The sequence below is a fragment of the Phacochoerus africanus genome, chromosome 11 (assembly GCF_016906955.1).
Source record: "Phacochoerus africanus isolate WHEZ1 chromosome 11, ROS_Pafr_v1, whole genome shotgun sequence".
Lineage (NCBI taxonomy): Eukaryota > Metazoa > Chordata > Mammalia > Artiodactyla > Suidae > Phacochoerus > Phacochoerus africanus.
In genome coordinates this window covers 136,001,204-136,028,433 of record NC_062554.1, presented here as the reverse complement: position 1 = coordinate 136,028,433, position 27,230 = coordinate 136,001,204, and the positions used below count along the sequence as shown (strand labels likewise).

The window sequence follows — 27,230 nt, the reverse complement described above, 5'->3', positions numbered from 1 at the left end:
CTTCTTCCCTAGAAAGTTCCCCAAAGCAGAAGGTTATTATGTGTCTCATGTATCTTTTTCAAAGAAATACAAATAGAGTGTAGCAGAATGCCAAGCGCATCTTCCGAGGCATCCAGGCTCTGTTGCAGACAGAGTTTTCCCAAGACAGCGGGGGGGGGGGGGGGGGGGGGGGGGGGAGGGGGGGGGGGTGGCAGGGGGGGGGGAATGGGGACAGCTCCTGCGTCTCAGTAAAGGGTGGATGCCTTTGCCTTTTCCAGCCCGGGCAGCATTTGCAGCTTCCTGCGGCCTCCCTGGGCAGGGAGCACTCCCTTAGATGGTGTGATCATGAAGCTCTGTCTCATTCACGAAGATATTGGGGGACTTGGGGGTGGACAGCAGAGGCTTCTGGACAGAAAGGTGTCCCCATGATGTTGTTGCTCTGTAGTGGGTGTTTTTTCTGAGCCATCTGAGTAGGCATCTACATTAGTGCTTTAAGCTGCGAGGAAAAACAGGTCTGAAAGCTCAACCGTGAGGCCAGGTGCTGGCTCTTGGGACCCAAAGCCCAGGGTTGGGTGGTCTGAGCAGACTTCTCAGGCTGCCCTCCCTGCACTGCTGCCCTGGGACACCCTCAGGCCAGCGTCCTCCTCAGTGCCCCAGGGAGTCAGGAGGGTGGCCAGCGGCTCACAGAGAATGAAGCCTGCTTTTGTAGAACTTCCCTCCACCTGCTCACCTTTGGCTTGAACTGGTTCTCATGCCACGGGTTCAGCCCTAAAAAGCAAAAACAAAACAAACAAACACGGGAGTTCCCGTCGTGGCGCAGTGGTTAAAGAATCTGACTAAGAATCATGAGGTTGCGGGTTCGATCCTTGGCCTTGCTCAATGGGTTAACGATCCGGCGTTGCCGTGAGCTTTGGTGTAGGTTACAGACGTGGCTCGGATTCCATGTTGCTGTGGCTCTGGCGTAGGCAGGTGGCTACAGCTCCGATTCGACCCCTAGCCTGGGAACCTCCATATGCCTCAGGAGAGGCCCAAGAAATGGCAAAAAGACAAAAAAAAAAAAAACAAAAAAACAAAAAAAGAAGATTAGTATAATAATATTTACCTCAAATATATTGCTGCTGGGATTAGCTGAAATATGTATGCACACCAAGTGCCTGGTATGGTGTGTAGTGCGCTAAATGCCTCAAGGCCTCACCTGCCTGGGGCAGGGCAGCTGCTTAAGAGACTCGTTTGGAGGAAAATGAAAAAGGAGAGGATAAAAATCAAGGGGAAGAAGCAGAAAAAATATTGAGTCTCTCTGGAGTTCTCTGGGGGCTTAATGGGTTAAGGATCCAGCATTGTTGCTGCTGTGGCTCAGGTTCGATCCCTGGCCCAGGAATTTCTGCATGCCACAGGCGCAGCCAAAACAATAAACAAAAAAACCAAGGAGTTTCCTCGTGGCTCCGTAGTTAACAAACCCAACTAGGAACCATGAAGTTGCTGGTTCAATCCCTGGCCTCGCTCAGTGGGTTAAGGATCCAGTGTTGCCGTAAGCTGTGGTGTAGGTCGCAGATGCGGCTCCGATCCCAAGTTGCTGTGGCTGTGGTGTAGGCAGGCAGCTACAGCTCCAATTAGACCCCTAGCCTAGGAACCTCCATGTGCTGCGGGTGTGGCCCTAAAAAGACAAAAAAAAAAAAATTGAGTTTCTTCTGGAAAAATCTGTCACATAGCCCCTCGGTCTTTAAACCTTAGGAGTTTTAAAGCATAAAGACCCTGAGTGACACATCTGCACAAAGAAGAAAGACTTTTCACTTTATCGTAAAACACATTCTCAGCATGGTGGAAGCATTCGCAGGCGTCCAACCAAGACACCGGCCCCAGGACAGACGCCAGCGTCCCCTTGGTCAGCGTCCACCTGGACAGGGTTTCCTGTCGCCACAGGCGCTGGTCTCAGGTCCTTATCGGTAGGTCTTTGGGGTTTTAGCTGTTCCGTTGTCTGTGGAGTCTCAGACCAATGCGGGCGGGTTAATCCTCTTAAAGAAAGATGCTGACTCACTGAAGTGGTTTCTGGTTTTAACGATTTAAACATTAACTTCCAGACACGGGCATTTTTAAGGCAGCCTTCGCAGGACGCAAGTCAGGCTTTGCTAGACTGAATCTTCCGAAGCTTTACATCAATTTTACCAATGAAAGAGCTTTGTCCTTATTTTAGATTCTCCTATTAACTCTAGAACTTTGGTTCTAAAACCAAACTATAAAGTGTACTGGGCTGGAAATATATTTCATTAAGTGATGTTTGGACGATATTAGTGGCTGATTAACTTCTAATGGAGGTAATGGGCTGACGTAGCTTTTTTGTAAGGAGCTGAAAAGGAGCTCATGATTTGGAGGCACAGCTGGGTTTCAGTACCTAGGGATTCAGAATTGTATGTCAGCCTCAGATCCTAGGTCCCAGGAAATGCTTGGCTGTTCATATGCGAACCACCGTTCCTGGGCCTTTCTTCCTTCCTTTCTTTTTTTTTTTTTTTTTTTGCTATTTCTTGGGCCGCTCCCATGGCATATGGAGGTTCCCAGGCTAGGGGTTGAATCGGAGCTGTAGCCACCGGCCTACGCCAGAGCCACAGCAACGCGGGATCCGAGCCGCATCTGCAACCTACACCACAGCTCACGGCAACGCCGGATCGTTAACCCACTGAGCAAGGGCAGGGACCGAACCCGCAACCTCATGGTTCCTAGTCGGATTCGTTAACCACTGCGCCACGATGGGAACTCCCTTCCTTCCTTTCTTTCTCTCTCCTTCCTCCCTCCCTCTTTTCTGTCCTTCCTTCTTTTGCCATGCACGTGCCATGCATAAAGTTTCTGGGCCAGAGATAGAACCTGTGCCAAAGCAGCGTCAACACCAGGACCTTAACCCCCCGAGCCACTGGGGAACTCATCAGGCCTTCTTTCTTGTTAGAGCCTGCCCCCCAGTCTAGAGGTTGTGAGTGCTCCATGCTCACCCTCACACCCCTTTGCTGCTGGGGCACAGGCCTGAGACCATATTCTGGCCACATAAGAAGTCTCCGGGGCTTCTGGAAGGAGACAAGGGAGGACAAATCCGTGTTCTGCCTTTCACCACATCTGTACGGGGAACTGACATCTGCAGCCATACTTGCACTGTGACCGCTGTGCCAGGGACAATGGCCAGATGAAGCCAGCACCCCAGAGTGACCAGGGCCTGGCGCCTGGATGCCAGTGGCCAGCCCTAATCCATTCCCAGCTGCCCAGAGCATTCTTTCAGTTAAGATGGAGATGAGGACTTCCCGTCCTGGTGCAGCGGGAAAGAATCTGACTAGGAATCATGAGGTTGCAGGTTCGATCCCTGGCCTTGCTCAGTGGGTTAAGGATCTGGCATTGCTGTGAGCTGTGTAGTAGGTCGCAGATGCAGCGAGGATCCCGCATTGCTGTGGCTGTGGCGTAGGCTGGCAGCTGTAGCAAAGCAAAGCAAAAAAAAAAGGATGGAGATGACATAGAATGGGCACCCGGGGGTGGGAGTGCAAAGCCCCCTGGGCTCTAAGACAGGCCTGCCCACACTGACCCTTGGCCCTGCTGAAGGAAGAGCAGAGCAGCCCTCCCTGTGAGCCAGCACCACGCTCGTTCTGCCCATGGCCTCCACGGCCTCATCTCAGCCCAGAGCCATCAGAGGGGCTGCCTGAGAAACTCAGCCTGCAAGAAAGGTGGTGCACCCGGGAGGGCATCCGTGGCTTTCTCGAAGCCCACAGCCACAAGACACCAATCGAAGCAAGATTCCCAGGCAGCTCGGCTGATGGAGGCTTTCTCTTCGCCCCTGTGGCAGGGCGCTGGCCTTGGCAAAGCAGCGAAGCAGCCCGGTGCGAACCATGGTGCCTGTGCCCAGGCTGTACAGGCTGCTCAGCTGCCCCAGAGTAACGGCTGCCGCGTGGCCACGGGGGCCCCTTTACTGGATGTGCTGATTTTCACGGGAAGCTGGAACTGTGATTTTATGCAAAAGATTCAGACTTTCCGCTCTTTTCTAGAAATGCTCCGCATAGTGTAGATCGCGCCCTGTCTCCCCACTCTCAAGCCAGCAAAAGACGTGCTGACCACAACCAAGGGCGCACAGGCTGCCTGCTGGAGTTTCCTGTTTCCCTGGACGGTTCTCGCCTCTCCAGCCCCCCAGCTCCTCCTCTACTCTGCCAGGAGCCTCTGGCCCCACCCATGGCCCTCAAATGCCTGCCTCTGGGTCACTGCCCACCCCTGTCTCCACTGGTAGAAGCCCCCCCAGCTGGTCTCTTGGCCCTACAATGACACAGCTGGAGGCTCCGATTCTTTCAAGTCAGCCACTGGAGCAGGCGGACACATCTGTACGCAACAGCAAACCAAAACTGGACCCTCGCCTCCTCCACACAAACCAACGTGTGTTAGACTACACAGCTAAGTGGGGGAACTTAAAACTCTAAAAATTCTAGGAGAGGAGCTCCCGTTATGGCTCAGGGGTTAGCAAATCTATAGTAGGAACCACGAGGTTGCAGGTTCCAACCCCTTCCTTGCTTAGTGGGTTAAGGATCCGGCGTTGCTGTGAGCTGTGGTGTAGGTCACAGACAAGCCTCAGATATGGCGTTGCGGTGGCGGTGGCGTAGGCCGGCGGCTACAGCTCTGAGTAGACCCCTAGCCTGGGAGCCTCCATATGCAGCCCCAGAAAAGACAAAAACAAACAAACAAACAAACAAACAAACAAAACCCACCAAGAATTAAAAAATTAAAAAAATAAAACTAGGAGAAAACAGAAAAAAATTATCACAGTCAGGTTAGGCATACATTTCTTAGGTGGCCTACAAAAAAATGCAAAAGGGATAAACTGATCATTTTTAACCCACAAAAGTCAAAACTTCTCAGGGAACTATATCCAATCCCATGGGATAGAACATGATGGAAGATAATGTGAGAAAAATAATGTATATATGTGTATGACTGGGTCACTTTGCTGTACAGCAGAAATTGACAGGACAGGGTAAATCAACTATACTCTAATACAAAAGGTTTTTTTAGTCAAAATTTCTGCTCTTTGAAAGATACGGTTAAAAAATGAAAAAGTCTGTGAGCATATATTTGCAAAACACATATCTGCTTCAGCAGAGGTATGCAAATATATAAAGAACTCTTGAGACTCAATGATAAGATAACAAACAGGGGAAAAACAACAGGCCAACGATCTCTATTTCAGAAGAGAATGTACACGCATAGCAAGAGCCTGAAACAACACTCAACATTATCTGCCGTGAGGAAAACACAAATTAAAATCAGAATGAGACATCGTTACCCACCAATCAGTGCAAGATTAAGATACACTAAAAATACGGTAAAATTAAGAAGGCTGGAGTAGCTGTCGCGGCGCAGCGGAAACAAATCCGACTAGGAACCATGAGGTGGGGTTCGATCCCTGGCCTTGCTCAGTGGGTTAAGGATCCGGCGATGCTGTGAGCTATGCGGTAGGTTGCAGACGTGGCTCGGATCCTGCGTGGCTATCACTGTGGCGTAGGCCGGTGGCTACAGCTCTGATTCAACCCCCAGCCTGGGAACTTCCATGTGCGTCAGATGTGGCCCTAAAAACAAAAAAGAAAGAAAGAAAGAAAGAAAGAAAGAAAGAGAAATAAAGAAGGCCGACAACAGTGTTGATCACGACACAGACCTGGACGAAGACACAGGCATTCCTGGTGTAGATGCAGGTGGCACAGTTACTCTGAAAAGAGCTTGGCAATTTCTTAGAAAGTTAAACACATTTTAGAGTTCCCGTCATGGCTCAGCGGAAACGAATCTGACTAGCATCCATGAAGTTGTGGGTTCCGTCCCTGGCCTTGCTCAGTGGGTTAAGGATCCGGCGTTGCCGTGAGCAGTAGTGTAGGTCACAGACACGGCTCGGATCCCATGTTGCTGTGGCTGTGGTGTAGGTCGGCGGCTACAGCTCCGATTAGACCTCTAGTTTGGGAACCTCCATATGCTGCGGGAGCACCCCTAGAAAAAGGCAAAAAGACAAAAAAAGAAAGAAAGAAAGTTAAACACATTTTGTATAGTCCCATGATCTTGCTCCTAGCTATTTACCCAAGAAAAATGAGAACTGTTCCCAGAAAAACCTGTGTAGCCCTTCTATTCCTAATTTGCCCCAAACTGGGACTAGCCCTTCTATTCCTAATTTGCCCCAAACTGGGTGAACAGATTGAGGTCGATCCCTACGTGGAATAGGAATCAGTATTAAAAAGGAACAAGCTATTGATTCAGGGACCAACATGGGTGAATCTCAAATGCTTTCTACTAAGTGTGAAAAGTCCGACATAAAAGGCTGCGTACTGTGTGAGTCCATATGCATGTGACAGTCTTGAAAAGGCAAATCATTAGGACAGAAAGCAGATCCCCGGCTGCCGGGAGTGGGAACAGGGCACTCGGGCCGCTTTGGGGGAGGCGAAGCTCTTCTCCCTCTACGGGTGTCATGGTAACACAACCTCTACCTTCACCAAACTCCACCAAGTGGGGATTTTTTTGAAGGCAAATGAAATCTCAATGAACCAGACTTAAACATCCTTCAGTGAGCATCTGGTTGTAAAGTCATGTTGATTCAAGCTGCCTCAGGAAAAGGAGAGTTTATATTAAGATATCACAAAGAAAGTGGGTCTCCTTGGACGTTTGAAACAAGAGCTGCAGTTGCTCAGGCTCAGAGAGACAGGAGACGAGCACGTCTGCTTGGGGCTGATTTTCAGCATCTCTCCTCACAAATTGAGCCCACGGCCACTGTGCCTCACCTGGGCTCCTGGGCCAGACCCCCTCCAGGTCCCAGAGGCAGGCACCTGGGCGGGCCATCCTTCTGCCCACTGGCAAACACACAGGACCTTGGGCCAAGCGTCATCTGCCAGCAAATCAATGGCTAGGTAGGCAGCAAAGAAGGGGGGAAGTTTGGGGGGCTGCGGACAGTTCCACCTGGGGTGGACATTGTACTGATGGGCCCATGACCGACAGGTTGTTACCCTCCCATCACCTCTGCGTACAGGACAAAGGCCTGAGCGTGACAGAGAAAGCCTATCTTACTTCTCCATCCTGCGCTCTTGTCAAGCTCCCAAGGCCCCCATCCTCTGGCCTAGGACTGCATGATGAAACCACTACTTAGCTCTTTCCCGGCTTTGGTGGGGCCCGGAAACCTCCCTCCTTCTGGAAGTCCTTTTCCTGGGTTCCTTCTTTGCGGACTTGACCTGGAGTACTCCGGGACTCTGTGGGGCACTACTGCCCCTGGCAAGCCTCCCATGAAAGCCCCAGGCTCTCCGCCCCCACCCCACCTTGTAGGCCAGGGGCTGCCTGTATTTCTCCTGTTTACAAGATTCAAAAGATGGCCCCGTTTGGAACACTGGTGTGTGTGTGCCTTGGGGGGGGGGTATTAAAATGCAGACTGAGGGGCTCCTGCTGTGGTGCAACGGGGAGGGGAGGAATGGGCAGCATCTTGGGACTTGGGTTCAATTCCCCGCCCAGCACAGTGGGTAAAGGATCTGGCGTTGCCACAGCTGTGCCTTAGCTCAGCGTTGTGGCTGGGATCTGATCCCTGTCCTGGAAACTCCATATACTATCGGGTGGCCAAAAAAAAAAAGAAAAGAAAAAACCACGCAGAAAGGTGACCTGTGTAGGGCAGGGGGGTCCCCCTCCTGGGGCAGGCACTGTGATTGTGTGCTCATCCAGATACTTCCATCGCTGTCTTTCCCGTGCACCCGCAGGGGCAGGGTGGGGCTGCAGGCCCGGCCCCACCATGGGAGCGGCAGTGAGGTCAGGCCACTCTGGCCAAGCATTTCATGGACAGGGTGCCATGCCTTCGTCAAGGCTGTTGGCAATGTCTGAGACAGAGCGTGAGCCCCAGGGCGCAGCAGTCATGCCCACCATCCATCCGCTCTGCAGATAAATTCAGCCCTGCAGTGTGGCTTCCCGTGTGGCTCAGTTCACCGAGGGCCCGCTCGGTGCCAGGTGCCCTCCCCGCTGGGATGACACTAGAGCAGCATGTGCCTTCCTTGTCACATGCTCACAGTCAACAGGGGAGACAGGTATTAATCAGTTTGCTACTAATTATAATTCAAGTCTATCAGATTCTCTCCTTTCAGCTGAAGGAGGCTTGCCGCACATGTTTGGATAATCGAATTCCGCACTATATCACACAGGCCTGTTTTCTGTGCTGACACCTGACTGCAGCCTGCGAATCGCTCTCCGGAAACCTCTTGAACACAAAGCCGCAGGGCCTTGGGCAGGTAGGCTGTTTCTCTGGGGTACTTTGCTCCCCCATGTCTCACCACGGCATCCACCTGGGGCTGAAGCACGCGGCCCGGGGCATTTGGAATCTGCAGCAGGGCAAGGCCCTAAGGTGCAGTCTGCCCACAGGATCGGCTGGCCCGGATCCCTGCTCAGGGACAGCTGCAGCTTCCACAGTCACGACTAGACTGACACGTTGACGAGCTTGGACCAGACTGTGGTGCTGCGTGGGCCCTGCCTGGAGGGCGAGGCAGGCAAGGGCTGCGTGGAGTCGGGATATGTGGGGAATGAGGGCTTGCCCTAGGAATTCTGGGCATCGATGTCAGCGTGAAAACACGTGGGGTCATTTATTTTCATAACTTCTTGGTGGAGTGTAAATGTTTGAGACGGATAAACAGGATAACTGACTCCGGAGTGCACTTTGGGATGCGGGGGGAGAAATATTAAAAAGGACATGGTCAGATCAACGGGTAGAATTGCCATATGGACCAAGAATACATACACATATCTTGTCAATATAAATCTACAAATTTAGTAAGTGTACTGTGGCTCCGTAAGGTAACACCCCTGCTCACAGGAAAGATATACCCAAGCGGACAGGGGTGAGGGCTGTGGCAGATGGAACTCACCTACAAATGATTCAGGAAATAATAGGTCTCCGTACAAAGGGCTCTTCGAGCATCTACGACAAAGCTGCTCGGCTTTCTGGCTGGCCTGGCGCGGGCTCTCCTGGCTGATGGAAGCCTTCAGCAAAGCTGTAAAATTCAAAGCTCATGCAGCCTTGGAAAAGACGGCCCAAACCTGATTTCTCTTCTCTAATTCGCTCTGGGCCTTGCGCGGACGGCAGGACTCTGTGTTCTGCTGGGTTCTTTCCGGAACCAGCTCCTTCGCGTTATTCTCTCTAGGATTTCAACTTAGAGTTTTCTGGACTTGGACCCATGAGCAGATATTTTCTGGAGGCTTATTTTAGTTACAGGAAAGGATGACCTTTGATGCACACATCCCGCCAAAGGTGGGACACGGCAGAGCTATAAAAAGTGCCCTAAAGGGTTTGAGCAGAATCCTCCCTCCGCACTCACCAGCGACTCGGCCTCCCGCAAGTCATTTAATCTCTGAGGGATTCGATTTCCCAGTCCCTACAGTGGGCGTCTCCTAGGGCCAGTGTGGGGCTTAATTAAGAGGACTGAGGAACGTGTGGCACCAAACACATGCTCAAGAGAGCTCAGCTGTTACTGCGTCGAGAACATCAAAACCCAGAAGAAGGCGTAATTATTGTTATTACCCTATTTGTATCCTCATTTTGACTCAGCAGAGACATTCATCGTTATAGTAATGACAATGGCTCCCGTGAATTCCGGGGTTCCTTCTGGCCAGTCGCTGTAGGTTACGAGGAACACCTCCTTTAACCCCAGGACTTCATCACCGAGGCGGGCTTAGGAGCCCATTTCGAAGATGAGGACTTTGAGGCCCGATGGCCCTGAGACCAGTCCTGGGGCCTCCCCCTCCACCGCCCGATACTGACACGCTGATGGAGTCGAGGCTCCAGCCCCGGCTGGCGGCGACTGGACTCTCCAGCCCAGGTAACCACTGCCCGGGGGCCGCAGCAACTCCGTCTGGTCCTCCCGCTGCGCCCGCGAGGGAGGATTTGGGCCGCACAGCTCATACTTGAGTTTCAAAGAACCGGCTTCCAAATTGCCTCCCAGGCTGGGTCCGATGCGTCCTGCCCGGGTGCCCGAGCCCGGGTGGTCGGGGCCCCGCGCCCCCCGCGCGCCGCCCTGCGCCCAGGCCGCAGCTCCGCCCGCGCTGGCAGCCCCGAGCGGTCCGGGCTGCGGTGGCGGAGGCGGCGGCGGCGGCGGCGGCGGTGGCGGGAGGAGGAGCAGGAAAAGCCACCGGGGGAGGAGGCGGAGGCGGAGGCGGAGGCGGCGGCGGCGGCGGCGGCGGGCGGGGCCGGGCGGATTTAAAGCCCATCGAGGGGGTGGGGAGGCCGGGAGGAGGCAGGAAAGGACGCGAGCGGCGCGCTGCGGCGGGCTGGGTGCTCGGAGGCCGCGGAGACCCGCGCGGAGCCCAAAGTTTGCGCGCAGCCCCCGGGCGGCGGCGCGCGGGAGCCGGGACCGCCCTGCGCGCCGCCCTCGCCCCGCGGGACCCGCGCCGCCCCGGCCGCGCCGAGAGTGGCGGGCGGCCAGGCGGAGGCGGCCGGGAGCGGCGCCGCGGCAGGTACGGAGTTGGTCGCGAGCGCGGCGCCAAGTTACTTTGTGGCCGGCGGGCGGGCGGCGGTCCCGGCGTCATTGTCTGCGCGCTGGCCGCCCGGGCCGGGGACGCCGGGCGCCGCGGGGGCGCGGCGGGCGGAAGGGCGTCGCCTCGGGTCGGGGGCTGCGGCGCGCAAGGGCGGGGACCCGGCGCGGCGCGGCGCGATCGCGACCCCGGGCAGCGGGGGAGCCCGGGCGGCGCCTGCGGGACCATCCCGCCCGACGCCGGCGGCTCGCGGGCCGGGCCGGGGCTGGGACAGGGGCTGCCCCGCCGGCCGTCAGGCCAAGGCCGCGCTCCCGGGCCGCCCGGGGTGGGTGGGCGCCCTTGCAGCCCCCGTGCGCCCGCGCCGGGCCGCTGGGGCCCGGACACCCCCGAGGCGGAGCGCGGCCGGGCCTCGGGACCTCTCCCTTGGGTTCCGCTGGTGTCCCCGTTACCCGCCGCCGCCGCCGGGGCCCAGCCCCAAGTGGAGGGCTCGCGGATTAGCCGCCTGCCCGCCGGGGAAATGTGATAAGAGCTGAACAGAAGGAAATTTCTGATGCAACTCTCCACCTCTGCCGATCGCCTCTCCAACGCCTGCCTGGCGACAGCCCAGGAGCATGTGCGTTATGGAAATGAGGGTAGTCTCCACTTTTTATTGTGTTCGTCTTTTTTGGGGATTGGAAGAAATGCCAACTTTGTGTCGTTTGCTTTGAAGAAACAGTGGGTCAAGTAGGAGAGCCACAGGTGACTTCGCCGGGGCCTGGATCTTTCTGACGCGTTGGAGAGCAGGCTTTCTTGCAGACACTGTACCCAGCTTCATGCAAGAGATGCGAAGAAAAAGCCCAAACAACTAGTGCTTGTGAGTAAACACGCGTGATTGCACAACTTTCTCTTTGTTGCTGTTGACGAGGCCCCGCGAGGAGCACTTTGTTTCTGAAAAAGCTGATTCCGCCGTTTGGAGCCCCCGAGTTTCAGAAATGGTGCTTTCTTGAACGTTTCGCTCAGTTTTACTAAGAACACATGTCAGCCCAGCAGCACGCTTTGACTGCGGTTTACAGCACTAAGCTGGCCATTTTTCCGCGAGCCGACCTAGACTTTCCCTCCTTCTTTCCAGGAGGAAAAATAGGTAGAATCTAGGTTTCTTCAGCAAAAGAAGTTCTGACTGATGGCAATGGTGGTGTCCTTTAGGGTAGTATTTTATTAGGGAAAAGCCCGGAAAGCAAAGTGTTTCCAGGCGTGATTCTAGGTGAGTGGGTTTTTCTGTTCAAAATCAGAACTGAAGGATGACTGCGCCTAATATTCGAGTTTTCCTGGGAACCCTTGAGAGAAGAGGGCCACCGCAGGGAGGGAATTTGAGGGCACAGGGAGTTACGCACCCAGCAAGCTGCGGTGTAACTCCGAAGTGTAGCTACGGATACTTCTGTGGCATTTCCCACTTTGAGAGGCATGTTCAAAGCCTAACTGCTTTTGATCCCTTACAGCCCCCGTTCCCCACTTTACAGGTCCGGACACCAAGGCTCAGGAGGTTCTTTGGCATGCCCAGAGTCACGCGGCCAGCAAATGGCAGAGCCCAAGCTTTCGGGTTTTGTAGGTTTTGGGTTTTTTTCAGTCCTGTGTGGTTCATGCTCTGTACAAGTACATCGGCCTCTAAAAGAGAAGTGGCCCTCGCAGCTTCCCCTCCAGTCACCCACCCGGGGAACCAGGAGGTCCTGTTACCATTCCCACGGCCCCCACCTGCCAGGTTTCTGCCTGCCACCAGGCTGTTATCAGTGTTTTCTTTTGTCCACTCACTTTTTGTCCTTACATACACACTGATGTGAGAGGAAACTCATGTAGTCATGAGTCTGATACGGCAGTTTTGTTTATGTAATTACAACTGTGTTTTAATAAAAAGTAGGCGTTCCCGTTGTGGCTCAGCAGGTTAAGAACCTGACATAGTGTCTGTGAGGAGGCGGGTTCGATCCCTGGCCTCGCTCGCTCAGTGGGTTAAGGATCCAGTGTTGCTGCAGGCTGCGGCCTAAGTCAGAGAGGCGGCTTGGATCCAGTGTGGCTGTGGTGTAGGCCGGCACCTGCAGCTCTGATTCGACCTCTGGCCTGGGAACTTCCCTTTGCCGCAGGGGCGGTCCTAAAAAGAAAAATTAAAATAAAATAAATTAAAATAAAATAAAAGCTGCATCCCCCTCAAGTCATCTGTCCATACTGCCCTTGGTCTGCACTGCCTGAGGCAGTGCTGGACTGGGCAGAATGCCTTTCATTGTGCACCGGGAGCCCCGGTGCTGGGCAGGTTCATGCCAGCTGCTTGTCCAGGATGGGAACCCGGGGTAGCCTGGCCCAGTTACAGTGAACATCTCTGTGGCCATTGAGGAGCCAATGAAGAACCTAAAAGTTGGTCCAGAACTTTGGATTTGGGTGATGTGGCTGCTCTGAGCCTTCACATCGTCTAGAAACCGAAGTCGTGCGTAAAGTCACTGCGCCTTCGCCTTCATCTCAGAGCTTTGGAAAATCCAGGGTGGGGAGTTCCCTTCACGGCTCAGTAGAGAAGAATCTGCCTAACATCCATGAAGACGCAGGCTCGATCCCTGGCCTTGCTCGACTTGGGTTAGGGATCCGGCGTTGCCGTGAGCTGTGTAGGTGGCTCAGATCTGCTGTTGGCTGTGGCTGTGATGTAGGCCAGCCGCTCAAGTTCTGATGCGACCCCTAGCCTGGGAACCTCCATAGGCCGCAGGTGTGGCCCTAAAAAGACAAAAAGGCAAAAAGAAAAAAAGAAAGTCCAAGTTGGTATATTTTTGATGGAACCTAATGCTTAAAGTTGGCATGATTTAAGGAACTTATTTCTTTGGAATTCTGTCCAGCTGCTGGCTGCAGGGGAAGAGGACCCGTGCCCAGTGGGAGGGCGCATTTGAGTTCCTGTCCAGGGTGGGCCGGCCTGCTGGTCAGAACTTTGCCACCGACCGCAGGGAACTCCGTCCTGCCGCCTAGGATGGAAGCTTGTGTGTTTGTCGCTTGGGGCGTGACCCCCTGTGTCTGTTCTCAGGCTGTTAAACCAAGGTGGAATTAATTGCGTGGGTCCAGAAGGAGGAAGTGCTTTCTTTGTCCCTCCTTCATGTGCTCAGTCATGGATTCAGAATTGAAGCAAAACTTTTCCTGCCATTTGAGAACGTATTTCGCCTGTCTTAATTTTGGTTACCTGTGGACGTCAGGGAGGTTATGGAAGACATTGGGATGCTCAAGCTGCTCGGTAGGCAAGGCTTGGCACACAGGTGCTTTGGTCTGTGGGCCAAGAGCTCCGTGACGCATGGGGTCCGTCCAAGCGCCGGCTGGCTTATGGTGTGCTGGTGTTTTAACCGCGCAGTTCTGGGGTGCTGTCTGTTCCCCCACCTTCTCCGTCCAGCAGGGAAACTCTGGCAGTCGACTGCTCCCTGTGACTTTGACAAGCTTCAGAACCGACCTCTGAGGAGTGGGCTTTGTCCATATGCTCCTGGCGATCACGGGCCCTGGTAAATGGCAGGAGGTAAAAGCAGGTGAAGCTTAAAACCACCCGCTTGTGGACAGGCTCCTGGCTTTTCTTTCATGATGTAAGGAAAAATGGCATGACTGGTTTTTGAGATGGCACCAAATAAGAAGCCACGTCCCATAGTTATCAAAAATCATCTCAGGGGAGTTTCTCTTGTGCCTCGGTGGGTTAAGAACCTGACCTAGTGTCTGTGAGGATGTGGGGTTCCATCCCTGGCCTACTCAGTAGGTTAAGTATCTGGCGTTGTCGCAAGCTTCGGCATGGGTCACACACAGATGCGGCTGGCATCCGGTGTTGCTGTGGCTGTGGCATAGGCTGTCCTGCAGCTCCAATTTGACCCCTAGCCCGGGAACTTCCTTATGCCACAGGTGTGGCCCTAAAAAGAAAAGGAAAAAAAAAAAATCATGCTGGAGGTGGAGATGAGTGCTTGTGACTTTCTGCCTTGGGACCACGCCAGCCTCATGGAGACCTGCCGTTTCTGCTTGTGCGATGGGAGAGATGGGCTTGAGAGTGAGAGCAGCCTTGCTTTTGCCCAAGTGCTGTCTTGTCTGTTTAGGAAAAGGGGTGGATGCTGATGCCGAAATAACTTCTTTGCCCCGACGTCATGGTCTTGCTTTGGAATCCCGGCTCGGAACACGCGGCTGAAGGTGGTTGCTCATGTCTGCAGGCTACGGGGAAAGCTGGAGAAGTGTTTCTTGTTTTTCAGCTATCGCATTCACCTGTGGACTCGGGGGAGCCTTTCCTTGATTGCTCAGACCCCAAATTTGCGATCATCTCTGGGCTCGCCCTCCAGGGTGGACTGTCTGTTGCTGCATCTCCTATGGGGACGCATGCCGCCATCCTGCTCCCTTTGGCTCTGCCTGGGTTGGTGGCCGTCCTCACGGCCCCACGAGGCACGCTGCTTCCATTGGATCCCTGGTTCTTCCAGTTACTAGCGGGTGAGTGGGTTCCCCAAGCCCATGGGTAAAGTGGGGTCCCATGGGTGCTGACCTGTAGGGAAGGAGGGGCGCCGCTGGGTGTGGGGGAACCTGCCGGTGGCAGTAGCTCCGAGATGCTGCGTCTGTGACACTCAGCCCGTCTTAGAGCAGCTGGCGCGCTTGGTTGTGCAGCATCTGGGTTAATTTGCAGGGTCTTTCTTCGCATCAGAAAGGAGACTCTGCTTTTTGTGTTTTTGTCTCTGCGCCTGTGAGCTGTGCAAAACCTTGTTGCATTAACCGTAAGCTGCTTGGCGCACCAGTCGCTGTGAGTGCGACGCCTCTTCTGGCCTCTGAGCCGCAGACAGTTTGAACTCCGCACAGGTGCGGTGCCATGAGCAGAGGTGGCCAGCGGGCTGGAGGCCTCGCCTGGCTGCTGACCGCTTGAACCAGACCGCAGTGAGGAGCAGGCATCACTGGTTGGTTCTTTGCTTCTTCGTGACTGGGAGCAAGAGACGTGTAGCCACTGAGATGCTGGAGCTCAGACAGGTGGTGGCGCTGGGCGTTTGCAGAGCCAGGCCATGGGGCATCCGGCTTCAGGACCTCCGGCTGGTCAGTGTGTGGGGTCTGCAGAGGCACTCAGCCCAGCTGGGACTGAGACGAGTGCAGGCCAGTGGCTGGCTGTGCCCCGGGCGTGGCTTTTGCGCCCCGTCTGAGGGCCCTGCAGGTGGGCAGCCCCGCATCTCCCTGAAGTCCTGGCTGGGTCTTCAGGCCAGGTCAGTGGGCCCGGGTACGAGCAGCTGCCATCTTGCCTTGTCCTGTGGGTCTTAGGGCCCTGGGCACAGAAAGAGCTTGCTGTGTTTGGCCCTCTTCACTGCGTTATTGTCACCGCAACTATAGGCGGGCCTGGCAGAGGGGACCCTCCATGGCTGTTGCACTGCCCGGGGCTCTGCCTGGTGGGCCCAGCTGCCTGGCTCTGTCTGTGCTCCCTGGGGTCTGACGCTGGAGGAGAAACCAAGACCAGACCCGAGGACCCCCCGTGGGCCCAGCCGTGAGGGACCTCCGCCGCCGGGTCACGCTCGAGGTGCTTCTCGGAGGACAGGCCCTGCAAGCTCTCACTTCTCTGATCAGCAAGGTCTTTGGCTTCTTTTTCTTTTAAGCTTTCATCTCTGGGAGTGTCTTTTCCCAACCTTTTATGAGTCGAGTACCCCTTAATATAAGAACTTGTATTCTACCCCATGTCCAGTGGTAATATTTTTAGGATTTCCTGCTCCAAGAGGCTCATAGTGACCAAAAGGCTCTTGGGGCCTGAGGAACGCCTCCCCTCAGGAGTTGGTGCAGTAGCATCATGCCTGTAGGAGGTCTCGCTGCCTAAGCATGTTGCCTGCAGTAAACCCGGGACCCTGCTTGGTGATCTGCCCATGGGCCGGGAGGTGGAGCTGGTGACCTGCAGGGCCCTCCAGGTGATCTGATGGGCAGCACAGGCTGTGGGGGCTACTCGAGAGCCTCCGGGTGGCTTTTTCTGGAATGCCGCTGCTCTCTTGTGAAGAACTGTGTGGATCCCACAGAGCCCCTTCGAGGATGTTTCCAGATAAACAAGCACCTGGGACCTCTGTGCATCACCCTCGTGGAGGAGGGGTAAGGCTGGCCGGGCTTCCTGCTCCCTGGTTGGGTCATCCCTTACCTGCAGGTGTGGCCTGGCCCCCTCCCCACCCCAGGGCCTGTAGGTTCACAGTGGATGCAGCTGACCTCCCTCGGGCCCCATTCTCCCCGGGTGGGGCCCTGACCTCTGCTCTCTTGTCCTGGCCTTCCCAGACAAGGTCTGCCCCTTTCAGGGGTCGCTGGCTTTCTAACCCCTCAACACCCAGGGCAGGCTTTTGAAATTTAGTTTTTATTTTTTGGCCGCACCTGTGGCATGCAGAAGTTCCGAGGCTGGAGGTTGAACCTGCGGCACAGCTGTGACTCAAGCCACAGCGGCCACAGTGCTGGATTCTTAACCCACTGTGCCACTGAGCGAACGCCTGTTTTTTTTTAATCAGTGGTAAATGCACATATAGTGTCAGGAGGCAGGTCCCGGAGGGAAGCAGGCTTCTCAGCTGACCTTTTCTGAACTCACCTCTACATTTTGGCGCAGATGTCTCTCGGTGACAAGGTATCTCAGTGCCTGTCGCCGGCCTTACCTGCCCCCACCCCCCCACCCCCAGACCCCAGCCTCAGGGAGGGTCTTTGGCTTCCCTGCTTAGAGCTGGGGAGGCGGCCCTCTGTCCTCCCCCACCTCCATCCTTACCTGTGCTCCCGGCTCCCACGGTCCCTCAGGTGGGATGGCTGGACCAGCGCACGCTGCTCACGGGCAGCAGCTCTGAACGCTGCGAGTGGTCGAGCCGCGGGGTGGGCTCCGAGCACTGTCTCTGTCTCGCGGGACATCCTGTGTTCCGCTGGAGTTAGACTGGCATTTGCTTCCTCGTGATGTCTTTAGCACCATCTACCCCCGCCCCGCTCCAGGCTGACCCAGGTGTGCAGATACTGTCTCAGACGCCTTAGGTATCTGGCCAGTTGTCTCTTCACTCCCTCCAGACTCCCTGCCCAGTGGTATCCTGCATTCCTGGCATCGTCCTTCTCCGGCGTCCTGGACATGCCCTTTATTCTTCTCTTGGTCCTAAAGTAGTGATTCTTCTCTTCTGGTTTCTTCCCACAGTTTGATGGAGAGTGATTCATAATAGCTTCCTAAAAAAGGGACATTCCTCTTGTGTCTGAAAATGTCTTTGCTGTACTCTTCACTTTTCAGTGTTTTTTTTTTTCTTTTTTTCTTTTTTTCTTTTCTAGGGCTGCATCTGTGGCATATGGGGCTTCCCAGGCTAGAGGTCCAATCGGAGCTGTAGCCGCCGGCCTACACACAGCCACAGCAACGCAGGATCCAAGCCGAGTCTGGACCCACACCACAGCTCACGGCAAAGGCAGAGCCTTTAACCCACTGAGCAAGGCCAGGGATCGAACCCGAAACCTCATGGTTCCTAGTCGGGTTCGTTCACCACTGAGCCTTGGCGGGAACTCCTTCAGTGTTTTTTCTTTTCCTCTTCTTTTTTTTTTTATGTCTGGAAGCTTGTAGGATTTTCTTTTTGTGTCATTATTCAGAAACTCCCTTTTGGAGATGTGCCTTATCGGGGGTCTCTGTCTATCACAGGGCATGTCAGAGGCCTCTTCAGAAAGACATTTTAAGCTGGAAGTTCAGGTCCTCGGGCTGGGGGCCTGTTTTTGAATTAATTCTTTGCTTTCTTTTTTTCCATCTTCCTCTTCTAGAGTGGCTTGCTTTGGTTGCTGGCTGCCTGCGCTTGTTCTCTCATCTTTTAGCTCCTCTCTGCATCTGTAGGGTTCTAACATGTAGAGTAAATCAACTTGATTTTTTAACCTCTTTTTTTTAAAATGCATTTTATTTTATTTTTTGTTTTTTGTCTTTTTAGGGCCACACCCGCAGCATGTGGGGGGTCCAGGCTAGGGGTCGACTTGGAGCTGTAGCTACCAGCCTACACCACAGCCACAGCAGTGCGGGATCCAGGCTGTGTCTGCGACATACACCACAGCTCATGGCAATGCCAGATCCTTCACCCACTGAGCGAGGCCAGGGATCAAACCCACGTCCTCATGGATGCCAGTCGGATTCATTTCTGCTGTGCCATGATAGGAACTCCCTTTTTTTCTTTTTTGATGATTATTATTTTTGCAACTTTGTTTTTTGGGGCTGTTTTACATTTACTGCAAAATTGAGCAGAAAGTACAAAGATTTCCTCCCTCGTCGCAGCCCAGCCTTCCCCCTGCGACACCCTCCAGAGGGGGTGTTTATTAGAGTTGGTGAGTAGACAACACATCATTGCCCCAACTAATTCTTCTTCTTTTAAGGGCATAGTATTCTTGTTTCGTAGGTGCACTGTTTTAAAATGTCTTTCTGAACATATTAGTCACCTTTCTCCCCTCTTTTCGCTCACAGCTCCTTCTTTCCAGTCTTTATGTTATTTATTTTTCTGCCTGTGTGGGTCTGGCTTACCCAGAAAGCAGAGCCCTTGGCAGCCCAGAACTCTCCTGCCTGGTTTGTTTGGTGTTGCCAGCCTGGGGAAGCAGCTGTGGGGGGGCAAGGCGGGGGAGTCTCCAGGACAGAGAAGCCGGACGGCCCGCCCCTGGGAGGGAGCAGAGTGAGGGGAAGAGCTGCCAGCTGGTGCCTGTTCCCTCCATCGACCCCTGGCACAAGCCCCCCTGGCACCTCTGCTTGCCAGCTACGTGGGCAGGCCACCTTGGCCTTGGGCTTGTCACTCCTGTGCCCCAGCAATGGCCAGACAGAGGCCGAGACCGATGAGGCTGATGGGGTGGTATCTGATCCATTCCACTTGGCCCTGTCTTTGGGGTTCAAGGCTTGGCTAAAGGTCGGCCCTGCTGTGCCACCCACTTGCAAAGGCATCACTGAGAGGCTGATGATGGGTTTCAGGGTCTGGCCGACTGGTTGCCCCATTGAATGGGGAGCCCTGGGGACCATGTCTTGGGTCTTTCCTCCTGGGCAGCTGGACTGTCTGAGGAAGCCTCCTTTCATCCCGACAAGTAGGTGGTGGGAGCACTGCCGGCCTCAGGGTCGCCCATTGGCTGCGCTGGCCCACCTGGCTCAGTGTGGTCCCCAAGACCCAGAGCCTGTTGCTGCTTCAGAGGAGAAACCCGCCTGCCGGGGGGCAGGGGTGAACATGGGCATTTGAGGGTCCTGCCGATCCTTGGACTTGCTGGAGCCCTCTTGCACTGACCCTGCCCTCCCACCACCTTCACAGATGGACGGCAGGCCTTGTTCTTGACGCTTGGGCCTCTCTGTGTGCAGCCTCCCTCTCCTCCTCTGGCTTAGCCTTCAGCTCCTTTTCTTTTCTTGTTTTTTTTGGCTGCGCCCTTGGCACGTGGAAGTTCCCTGGCCAAGGATCAAATCTGTGCCACAGCAGTGACACGAGCCACTGCAATGAGAACCCCAGGTCCTTAACTCACTGTGCCACCAGGGAACTCCCTCTCTTGCATTTCTGAGTCAGCTGCCCCTTGCCCGCTGGCCTGCCAGCTTGTATACCTTTTATAAAAGGAAATTTTTGTGAAGTTCCTGTCCTGGTGCCTGGCGCAGCACAGGCGTGTTTGGTCATTTGATGAAGAGCTGCTTTTCCGGATTCCTTGCCCAGCACTGCACTGTTTTCCCTCCCACTCTTCCACCTCCAGGAACTCTGGGCTGGGTGCCCCGGTGTTTTTATGGGGGTGTGGGTCTGCCGAGGGAGGCCCTCTCTTCTCGCCCCCGGAGGCAGCAGGGTGGCTGTGATCGGGTCCGGGAGCTCACGGTCCAGGGTGAGAGCAGCAGGGCAGGAGGCTGGCACGCCCACGCCTGAGGAACACCCACTCAGGGAGCAGTGAAGACCTCGTGTCTGGAGTCCTGGGGGAGAGCCAGCTTTCCTCTACCAGTGACTGCCTCTGGGACCCTCTGCCCTTTGGCTTCTTCTAGATTCTTGGGGGTGGTTCCTGTGCCTTGGTTCACTCTGCAGCCTCTCCACCTCCCGGAGAGGCCAGGCCGTGGTGATCTGCCTGGACGGGGAGAAAGGCTTGTGGCCTGGCACTTGGGTGGGATGCTCGGCTCAGCTCCTGGCTGCTCTCAGAACCTGCTTCCGCGGCTCTCATTTGATGACATCGAAAGAGCACGGCCCTCCCCGCCTTGGGCCCCGCCCCCGAGGGTGAATATCTGCTCTCTCTCCACCCTCCTCCTCCAGCCCCGGGTCCTGAGAGCTCCATACTGGCAGCTTCTCTGTGTATCTGCACTTGGCCCCCGATGGGGCCTCCCTGCTCCTGCCCTGCTGCTGCATGTGGTGGAACATGTGCATGTACCGTTCCTTCGGCTGGCGACAGTTCCCAGCCCTTCCCGGTGGGCTCCGGCCGCGGGGCCCTTGACACCCTCACTCACTCGGTCACCTTGTGCAAGTCACGTACCCCGGGCCTTCTTTGCCTTCGTTCGTGGCAGGCTTGTCTTGACACACGCGTACGTTTAAGTGCGCTGTCTCCGCGGCTGCGGTCTGCCCCGCCTCCCTCCCACTGTGAGAGCGGGAAGTGGACACCTCCAAGGACCCTTAAGGGAGTTTGATGATGCCCCAGAGTGCTCCATGTCAGGTCCAGCCAGAGGTGGCCCTGGGATCAGGCACCGCCTCGACTCTGGTGCATGTCGCTGCGCCTGGACCTTCAGTGTCCTTTGCTGGGTCTCCACCCTCTTTAGCTTGGACCCGTGAGCTCCTGCGTGTTGGGTGGGGATGGAGGTGTCTGATGGGGGGTTTGCTCTCTTGGCTCTTTAGAGCATTAGGTGGTAAAGGCCTGCAGAGGAACGCTTACGTAAGACTTGGGGTGCGAGGCACCCCTAGGCTGGTTTCCTCGTGGGGTGCGGTGGGCATTGGGGTAAAGCAGAGACCCCCAGTACTGCCCTGGAGGGTTGAACTGGATGCAGGCTGGCCACCGAAGAAGCCACTAAAGAGAGATACGGTCCCTCCACTGCCGTTGCGCCGGGGGTTAGAGGGATTCCAGAATCGCGTAGAGAGAAGTGTGAGTTGAGTGTTTCTAAGGCTTCCTGTCGCAGTTGATCTCTGAGCTGTCACTGAATCACCAAGCCCGCGGCTAGGGTTCTGAGCTCTTAGAGGACACCGCGTCTTTTGAATCTGGGAGTTCGGTGCCTCTTCTGCTGGCACCTCAGCTCACCCGCGCTCACCCCTTGTGGGCTCCTCAAAGAGGGGCTGCCTCTTGGACCTCGGACCTGGGGCTCAGGAAGGATACGTCCTCAGAGACTCCCGGGGGCTGCAGCAGGGTCCCCTTCCTTTCACGCCCTCATCATGTCAGGTGGAGGAGTGCATAGGAGGGAGCAGGTGCTTCCAGGGTGTGGCCTCTGCACTGCCGCATGGCTCCAGGCCTTGCCCCCATCAGCTCTTGGGACCTGCCATCCCGCATCTTTGTGAAGCAGCTGAGCCCACAAAGCTGGAGAGGCTGTTTGTTCCAAAGCCTCCCCAGGGCAGGGCCAGTACCTGGGCCCTGTAACCACCCGGCTTTCAGGAACAGGAAGCCCCACGCCTTCGAGCTGAGGCCCACCTGGAGGTCCAGCCCCAAGGGAAGGCGTGTGACCCCGGGGGTCTGAGAGAATTCCAGAAGAGCCCACCTGTGGCCCTGCTTGTTTCTGTCTTTTGTTTTTTAATCAGGATTAAAAAAATTAAGTTGGTCTTCCCACTTGGGCTCACCCGGCCCCACCTGGCACAGGACACAGAGATGCGTGCCCAGTAGTTGGCATGGCCGGACATCGGATCCAGGCTCGGTGTCATGAACTGGAGTTACTCCTACTTCTTAGCCTTCCCACGTTGGAAAAGAGTCACGAAGTCATAACCCGGCCCAAACCCTTCAGGCACCTGAGCCCTTTCCATGAGACTTCCTCAGATGATTCAGGAAAAACACCCCTTCTCTCATCCTGTGTGAGAGAACCTGCCAAGGCTCTCGGAGGTTAAATTAACGGGACAGGACAGCGCTGAGCAGCGGCTCGGGTTAGGAGCCACGCCGTGGGCTGAATCCGCCTGCTCCTCCGTCTTTTCCCTGCCTCCCCGGGCAGGGGTCCGGGGAGCTTCTCCAGGAATGGCCCTGGGCTGTGGGGAGTTGCCCGAGGCCATCTGGGAGGGTAGCTGCTGAGCTCCTGTTGCCCCGTTCAGATCTGAGATTAGGGAGGGGAAATCCTAACCGTATAGGCAGTCCCTTTATGTCACCTGTCACCTGCACATCATTTATAGGTGGTCCCCTTATGTCACCTGTCACCTGCACGTCATTCCTCTCCTTTCCTTGGCTGATCTGGGTGCTGGCTTCTCAGTGCCATCCTTGCAGTGCTGGTGGCACCTTGGCTGTGGGTCTGTCCATGACCTTTGGCCCTGGTGGTTGTGCCGGTCCCAGTGGTGATTCCGTGCTCAGGCGGGGGAAGGGTTTTGAGGAGCGCCCTGGGTGGCTTTGATGGGCCCTGCCCTCTCCCTCCTTCTTTGGACAGACAGTTGAGGAGCCCAGCTGCCTCCTTCGCCTGGGCCCACCCTCCTCAGCCTGGAAGTAGTGCCGCCTCTGGAGGAAGGGACCTGCCGCCACAGAGGGGTGGTGTGGGTTGACCCGGCAGTAGGAAGGGATCTAAAGAAGCCGCAGGGATGAATGACATTGTACAGCCAGGGTTTCGTAGTACGTGCGGATGGAGGGCAGTCTATAAAAGTTTTGAATCACTGAGTTGTACACCTGAAATTAATATAATGCTCTAAACCAACTGCACCTTAATTTAAAGAAAAAATGATATAAATGTACTTTTCCCTAATCTTCCTGGAGGGCACTGGCAAACTGAAGTCCTGGCACGAGGGAGATAATGACAGTGTCTAGAGGCAGAACTGCTTCCCCGTCGAGGGCCCAGCCAGTTTCCTAGGGCTGCAGTTACCCTGCAGGTGCGGCTGGGGAGGACCCGAGCCTCACCCTTCTTTCCAATCTCCCGGCTCCCGTGTGCTGCGGGTCAGGGCCGGTGCCCAAGTCAGTGCGTTTCCTCTCGTTTTATCTTTGCTTTCTTTTTCTCGGGAAATTCTCTGAAAAAGGACACTTTATCTCCCTTATAAGAGCTGTTATTACTGATGCTGTTACTTAATCTGGGAATTTTGCTGAGAATTTTAATGATTGGCCCTATGCTGTTATAAGAGGCATTCTTTTTTGTTTGTTTGTTTTTTATTTATTATTTTGCCCCCTTTGAGTGAAATGTTTGTGTTTTGTGTACAGTTTTAAAGGTTACACTCCACTGACAGTTATTACCAAACATTGGCTCTAGTCCCCATTGGAGCCTATGTTACACCTAATAGTTTGTACCTCTCACTTCCTCAACCCTGCCTGGGGATCTCTGTATCTGTGAGTCTGCTTCTTTTATGATATATTCACTAGTTTGTTGTATTTTTAAATTCCACTTAGAAGCGAGAGCATACAGTTTCTGTTTTTCTCTGACTCATTTCACTAAGCAGAATGCCCTCCGAGTCCATCCATGTTGCTGCAAATGGCAACATCTTGTTCTTTTTCTTGGCTGAGTAGTATTCCATTCACACGGCATTCATACATGGGTGCATACTTTCTTCCATTTATATATATTTGCACAGAATCCTGCTTTGACATTTACTCGGGTTCCCGTGGGTGCCATTCAGTGGTTTTTCTTTGGTTATGATGGAAGAGAACTTTAAGGACGGTTTGCAGCCTTTTGGATCTTGAATGATCTAGAAGCCCTGCCAGCTTTCAAGATTCGTGGTCCTGCAGAGCCCTTCAATTCTAGCCCTCACTGCTTTCGAGGCTGCCTCCCCGTGCCTCCGGCATCAGGTGAGAATCCCAAGTGACCGCCTCCAAGGGCCGCAGGCAGTGGAGAGGGACCACTCCTGTGTGCAGGAGGCCCCCTGGCTGGGCCCTGTCCGCCTTTGTCGGCGTGACCTTTGTGCTTTGTGGGACGGTGGGACCTGTTGGGGAGGTGCCCTGCCCGCAGCCTTTGTCCTCTTGCATCTGCGAGTCTAGGTTCTGTGTGTCAGGCTCCAGCACCCTCACAGCTTCTTCATTCGGCCTTTTGATGAGTTCTGCCCCCGACCCCCTTCCTTCTGTAAGGGGCCCGTGGGGATTGCGTTCTGCCACTGTAGCAGTCAGCACAGACATTGACGGACCCTGTGGGGCTTTGCCCTCCCTTTGGCGTCTTTTGTCAAGTCTGCTGTGATGCTGAGCAGCTCCGCGCTTCTCGAAGGTGACTGGATGTCGCAAGAGCTAGTACTCGTGGCCAAGCCTCAGATTGTTCCCACCAGGCAGGTGTTTGTGTCTCCCACAGCCACGTTGGGACTCAGTGACTTCTGATTTTTCGCTTTCTTTTCTGGAGAATAGCTGTCCTGATGGGCAGGGAGTAGTAGCTCTTTGTGGTCCTTTTTTTCTCCTTCTTCTTCTTTTTAGGGCCACACCTGCGGCACATGGAAGTTCCAGGGCTAGGGGTCGAATCAGAGCTGCAGCTGCAGGCCTACACCACAGCCGCAGCAACACTGGATCTGAGCCACATCTGCTTGTGGCAAACGCAGGATCCTTAACGCACTGAGTGAGGCCAAGAATCGAACCCCCATCCTCACGGATCCTATGTGGGGTTCTTAACCCACTGAGCCACAAAGGGAACTCCACCTCATTGTGGTCTTGATTTGCATTTTGTTCCTGAATTGTAGGCCTTCTTTCTGCATCTTGGATATTCACTCTCTAACCGAGTCATGATTTGTGGCTCTTTAGGGCCTTTCTGTGGGTGATCTTTTCACTCTCTGATCTTGTAATACACCAAAGTTCTAAGTTTTGATGACGTTCAATGTACATATTTTATTCTTATATTTCCTTTACAAACGTGTCACATCCATGAAGTCACTTCCGAGTCTAGTGTCGTGAAGCTATTCCTCTCCGCGTTCTAAGAGTTCCAGTTGTAGCTCTTAAGTTTAGGACTTCCATCCGCTTGGAGCTAATTTTTGTTTAGGGGGTGAGGTGAGGGGCCACTTCATTCTGTTGCATGTGGATATCCAGTTTCCCAGAATAATTTGTTGAAAATACTGTCCTTTCCCCATTGAATGGTTTTGGCATCCTTGTTGTTTTGTTTTTCTTTTTGTTTTTTGTCTTTTTGCCATTTCTTGGGCCGCTCCCACGGCACATGGAGGTTCCCAGGCTAGGGGTCTAATCGGAGCTATAGCCGCCGGCCTACCCCACAGCCACAGCAACGGGGGATCCAAGCCGTGTCTGCCACCTACACCACAGCTTACAGCAACGCCGTATCCTCACCCACTGAGCAAGGCCAGGGATCGAACCCGCAACCTCATGGTTCCTCGTCGGATTCCTTAACCTCTGAGTCACAACGGGAACTCCTTGGCATCCTTGTTGAACACGTACCCACCACCTATGTGAGGGTTCATTTCTGGGCTCTGAGTTCTATTCAGTTAGTCTGTGTCTGTTCCCCTGCCAACACTGCACTGTCTTGATTACTCTGTAACTTTGTAGTAAGTCTTGAAATCAGGAAATGTGACTTTTCCAACTTTGTTCTTCTTTTTCAAGATTGTTTTGGCTATTCAGGGTCCCGTGAGAATCTCTCTGAATTTTAGGATGGCTTCGACTCGTTCTGTAAAAATGCCAGTGGGGATTTTGGTAGGAATTCCATTGCATCTGTAGCTTGTTTTGACCGTTCATGTTTGATATTATTTTCCAGTCCATGAGGTCAGATGTCTCTTCTTATTTATATCTTCTTTTATTCTTAGAGAAATGTTTGGGAGTTTTCAGGGTACAAGTCTTTTACCTCTTGGTTTAAATTGATTCTGAATGGTTTTCCTATCCTCATTGCTGTTGGAAATGTCTCCTTCGTTGCCTTCTCAGGTAGTTCATTGTTAGTATGTAGAAATACAACTGGTTTTGGCACACTGGTTTTATAGCCATGACTTTGAGGTATTTATTAACTCTAACATTTTGTGTGTGTGTATGTAACTTTGAAGGCTTTTCTACATGCAAGATTATGTCATCGGTAGGAGTTCCCTGGCGGCTCAGTGAGTTGAGGGTCCTTTGTTGTCACTGGTGTGGCTCTGGTTATAGCTGTGGTGTGGGTTCCATCCCCGGGCCAGGAACTTCTGTACGCGAGTGTGCCCCCCCGCAAAGAGAAGAAAGGAAAGGTCATGTCATCTTCAAACGGAGACCGTTTTCGTGCTTCCTCTCCGGTTTGTATACCTTCCTTCTTTTTCCTGCCTTCTGGCTCGGGCGAGAACTCCCGGAACTGTGTCAGGTGGAAGTATTGAAAGCGGGCACGCTTGTCTTGTCCAGCTCGTAGAGGAGAGCTTTCACTCTGTCCCTTGAGCATGGTCTTCACCGTGGGCCTCGCACATGTGAAAAGCTGCTTCCGTGGCTGACCACACAGGCTGTCCTGGAGGGTGTTCCAAGGTCACCTAAGAAGTGAAGTGTATTCTGCTGTGGGTCCGTGACCTTCACTGGCTTCTAAGGTTGCGCGGGACCTGGTTCCTTCGCCATCGTCTGGTTGTTCCTTCCGTGGCTGGGAGCGGGGCGGCGGAGGCTGCGGTCTGCCGTGTCGCACACCTGTCTGCCTCCCCTCGGCCGGGTCGGGGTTGACGTCCTACCGCGGGGCTGTCTCTCACTGCCGGATGTCCTCCTTTGTCTTCTCTGTTTGGCCGACGGTTGGAATCGGGATGCCATGTCTCTTTTTATCAACAGCGACGTGAAATATCTTTTCCCATCTTTTTACTTTCAGCTTGATGGTGCCTTTGGATCTGAAGTGAGTC

At 54.3% G+C, this 27,230-nt stretch overlaps 1 protein-coding gene across 3 annotated transcripts in view; it reads left to right on the top strand.

Moving 5' to 3' along the window:
* Positions 1 to 10,226: 10,226 nt before the first annotated feature.
* GRB10 (growth factor receptor bound protein 10) overlaps positions 10,227 to 27,230 on the top strand; it is a 158,336-nt gene continuing 141,332 nt past the window's right edge. Inside the window, exons 1-2 of one of the 3 annotated variants that reach the window (XM_047753010.1) lie at positions 10,227 to 10,443; positions 11,171 to 11,314. The gene's annotated coding sequence lies outside the window, so the exon portion shown is untranslated. Of the gene's footprint in view, positions 10,444 to 10,873; positions 11,315 to 27,230 lie in introns of those variants that run through there. The other 2 variants (XM_047753011.1, XM_047753012.1) reach the window with 2 other exon arrangements.